Below are 4,869 nucleotides of genomic sequence, written 5' to 3' on the forward strand. Positions count from 1 at the left end.
GAGCTGAGACCTGAGGAAGGAGAAGAAGCCAACTGCATACAACCAGAGAGACAAGCTGGTAGGCTTGAGTGGGAAGGCAGTCAGGGTCAGGGAAGGAGTGGGTGGGGAAGAAAGGGCAACATGACCTTCATGCAAGGTAATATGGGCAAGGAATGGGCTTAGGGGTAAGCCAAAAAAGCAACAGAAATCCAATGAAGCTCTAATCAGAAGAATAATGAGTTCTGATCTGCGTGTGTGTGTGTGTGTGTGTGTGTGTGTGTGTGTGTGTGTGTGTGTGTGTGTGTGTGTGTTCCAGTACTTGAACTCTGGGCCTTGTGTTCTTGCTCAGCTTTTTCACTTGTAGCTGGCACTTGAGCCACACCTCTTCAGTCTGGCTTCTTGCTAGCTAATTGTCCTGGCTGGCTTCCAATTGTGATTTTGAGATTTCAGCCTCCTGGGTAGCTAAGATTATAGGCATGAGCTTCATGCCTTGCATAAAGCATGGCACGTGGTTAATGTGATTTTTTTTAAGTTCACCGAGCAGCAAATAAGCAGTGCTATTAGACAAAACCTAGGAATTCTGGGTGTATATAACCCTCCCCCTCTGTTCCCTGCCTCCTCTGCCAACTGACTCACACTAAAATTGGGACGCTCAGAAGCTAGCCTGGGCTGGAGGGGGCAGAGTTGAACATTCCTGGTTCTTGGTCTCCTCCCTTATGAGCACTGCTGAGCTCCAGGCTGAGATGAGGAAGGACCCAAAGACACAGAACAGGCAAGAGCCAGACGCAAAGAATCACAGCAGAAGCTAGGCGCTGGTGGCTCACATCTATACTCCTAGCTACTTAAGAGGCTGAGATCTGAGGATCACAGTTCAAAGCCAGCCTGGGCAGGAAAGTCTGTGAGACTCTTATCTCCAGTATATCACTCAGAAAACCAGAAGTGGCACTGTGTGAGCTGAAGAGCTGAGGGACAGTGCCCAGACCCAGAGTTCAAGCCCCATGACAGACAAGAAAGAAAGAAAAGAAAGAAGGAAAGAGAGAGAGAGAGAGAGAGAGAGAGAGAGAGAGAGAAAGAGAATCACAGCAGAGTCACAGGGAGACAGATACAGAAGTAAAGAAAAAGTAATGAACAAGAAAGTACAATAGATGCTGGAGTATAGACAGAGCCACCCAGAAAAAGCAGAGAACGGGGGATGCTGTTTGCAGAGGTCTCTAGGGGCCTCAGGACCCTCAGTGACTTCCTTCTGTAGGTGAAGCTCAGTAAACATATGGCACTTGCTCAGAGCCACTCAGCAAATACAAGCATGGTGAGCCCCAGACTTGAACCCACATCTAACTGATTCCATAGCCCCTTGTTCCTTGTGCAGGGGACAGCCACAGAGACTCTGATGAAGGAAAGAGTGCGAGCAACAGAGGATGAGGAAAAGACAACATCCTGGTGTTTACAGACTTCTGTAATCCTTGAGAGAAGAAGAAAGGAAGAAGCAGTATCCTGACCCAGAGTGACCGGCCTAAATCTAAGAAGGAGACAACAGCATTAGCAGCATCAGGTCATGAGGAAACTCAATGACCGGCAATTCATGGAATATTTACAATGACTCTCCCATGCCAGGCCCCATCCTGAGAGCTGGTACCACAGAGATGAGTCAACCAAGACTGCCCTCTTTCCTGAAGGGGCAGTGGGCACATCAAAAATGATGAGTCAAAACACAGGTTCAGGGAAGACCCAAAGGCAGCAAAGAGTTCACTCAATAAAATGAGATCTTGAGTTTCCCAGGTAGGCCAGGCAGGGAAGAATATTTCATGAAGGAGGAACCTGAATAAGACAAGGAAGGACTGGCAAAGGTGGGTATCAGGTACTCAGGCCCAGGTTAAAGTAACAGTAGAAGGTAACACTAGAAGATAGGGTGGGTTTCCATGAGCAAAGCCAGCCAGGACAATTGAACGTGAGCCCCTCAGTCAGTGATTTTCAAACTGTACCCCTGGGGCAACACAGATGGCCTAGACTAAAAGTGAGAGTTGTAGGGCTGTACTATGAGACAAAAGTCCAGCTCAAGAAGGAAGATTTGTTGGATGATTCCCCAGGCTTGCTGGCCAGGTGGCCTAAAGTTCAGAGGAGCTACTCGGGGAAGAAGATAATGTGACCAGCTCAACGTCACCCAGGGCATCTTGCAACAGAGGATTATTTTATTTCACCTGGCACAATGAGTCATGTGTGTCACTGTGAACATACATGAATAAGAGGAGTTTGTGTGTGTGTGCTCATATACGATTGTGGGACCAGGCCTTTCTTCCACTGTAAGTATGAACAGACCAGGCCCTGGTGGCTCATGCCTGTAATCCTAGCTACTCAAGAGGCTGAGATATGGAGGCTTACTGTTTGAAGTCAGCCCAGGCAGAAAAGTTCATGAGAGTCTCTCTCCAATTAACCAAAAAGCAGGATTGGAGGCATGGCTCCAGTAGTAGAATACCAGCTGAGCAAGTGCAAGGCCCTGAGTTCAAACCCCAGCATAACCAAAAAGAAGAATATTTACTGAACATATATGAGCCACACCCTCGTCTCATTCATATTCATAATAACCCCCATAATAGTTATCAATGATTCTATGTATTGAACATAATAATCTCTCTTTTGATCCTCATGACAACCTTGAACTATTCATCCTTTGGCTTGGCTTTTTCCTTGGAGTCCTGCAAATAGAACCCAGGACTTCACAGCTAATGAGGCAAGCTGTTCCACAAAGCTCCTCTTCAGCCCCATTCTTTAGGATTCCTGAAGGGAATAGAGATACAGAGATGCTAAATGCCTAGTCCAAAAGGAAATTTCTAGAAAATGGCAGAGCCAGAACTCAAAGCCAGATCTGCTCAAGTCCAGCTCCCATACCCTTCATCATGGTACAGTGCTATGTTCTCTTCCTCAGAAAAAAAAAACTATAGATGGCCCCAAAGCCAGTAAAATCCAGAGAAAGGAACTCTTGCTTACCCATCAACACCCTAGCTTTAGCCCATGCACCAGGCGACTGGCAACATCATATTCTAGGGAGCTTGTAAGGATGTGTACTCCTGGACCTCTCCCCAGGATTCTAATTATTGGTCTGAGATCTCAAGTGATTTTTATATGCACAGAAGATTTGGAGACAGAAGGCTGGCTTCACCAGCACCTCCTCCAAGAGCACTCATCATGCTCCCGGCCTCCTCTCAGACTACAGTACTGAACTCACAGACACTAACTGGGGTTAGTGTCTTTATCAGGATACATTTTTCCCCCTCCATTTTCAAAAGGAACCCTTACATATTATTGGTGGGAATGTAAACTAACACAACCACTATGGAAATCAGTATGGAGGTTTCCTCAAAAAACTAAAACTAGACCTACTTTAGGGTCCTGCCATAAAGTATCCAAGGAAAGTACATTAATATACAAAAAGATACCTGCACACTCATGTTTATTATGGCTGTGTTCACAATAGCAAAATGGTAGCATTTATCAAGGTGCCCAACAACTAAAATACATATATACACATGTGTTTATATATATGGGATAGTAAGGGGTATAAGGGAGAAGAAAAGAGAAAGATGAACAGTGAATAATATCCAAATTCATTGCACTTATAAATGATGGCAATGAAACTCCTTGAAAGCTGTCAAATACATAAAAGACCAGTAGAGAGATGAGGAGAGACGATAGAAAGGGTTAATCTGACTAAAATATAATACATATATTTGTGAAATACAATGAAATTCCTTTGTACAACTAATATACACTTCAGAAATGAATGGAGAGTAAAATAGGCTCTGTTAGGAATGGGTATCAGGGGAGAGGAAGGGGGGAAGGAGAGAGTGAAGGGTGATGAATATGGTTGTTGAAGTACTGTATACACATGTATGAAAACAGGATAATGAGACCTGTTGGCATTGTTTTAAGAAGGGAGTGGGGAAGGGGGTGTGGGAGAGTAAGAGACAAATAATAGAGAGCAACCGAAGTTGATCAGGGTACGTTGCAGGTATGAAAATGTCACAATGAAACCCCTTTATGCAACTAATACCTATATATGCTAAATAAAATACGCAAAAGAGAGAGAGAGAGAATTTCCAGTTTCCCACCTAGTCCCTCTCTGTAGACTGAGCCTTCTGAAAAGGAGCCTCTCCTATCTGAACACACTTAATGTTTCACAATGTGTACTCCCGTCCGCGGCAACATTCTTCTGTTGTTTCAGCCAGGCCTCTCAACAAGGAGGCCTATTATCCCCGTTGTAAAAATGAGAAAACAGACTCAACATTTCACTCATTTGTCCAAGTTCAGACATAGCAAAGCTAGGATTTCAACCTAAGACTCCAAACTCCAAAGCTTGGAATTCCTGCTTCGCTATCAGCTTAAGTTTTGCCTCCCGGTGCTGGACTAGGGCAGTGGGAATTAAATAAAGTAATAGTTAAACGTGGGGGGGCAAAGGGGGACGGGACAAGGCCCAAGTGTTAGAGCGCCCAAGTCTGAGGCTGTGGGTTCAATCCCCAGTACTGCAGAAAAATAACAAAATGAAATAAAATAAAAGGAGGTTTCCATCGCAATGAGTGCTCAGTAAATGGTGGAAAGGGGAAACTGAGGTCAAGGATAAGTAAATGGCCTCCCCCCTCAAAATCAAACAAAAACGTGCAGGCTGCGGACACCGTTTTAGGCCAGTCCCACACTCTCCGAACTGGGAAAGCTGCCTCGGCCACCTTGGAAGCGCTCAGACCCCGGCATGTATCACTCCAGGCCCCCAAGTCTCTCCACCGAGCAAAGCGGCGGCCCCAAGCGCCACCACGTGGCAGAAGGCGGCACTGGGCACGGCCTTGGGGGCGTGGTCACGGGGCGGGGCCACAGCGCGCCGCGGTCGCGGGAGGATGACGTTCT

The sequence above is a fragment of the Dipodomys merriami genome, unplaced genomic scaffold, assembly GCF_024711535.1.
Source record: "Dipodomys merriami isolate MVZ:Mamm:240054 unplaced genomic scaffold, mDipMer1.0.p SCAF_28, whole genome shotgun sequence".
Lineage (NCBI taxonomy): Eukaryota > Metazoa > Chordata > Mammalia > Rodentia > Heteromyidae > Dipodomys > Dipodomys merriami.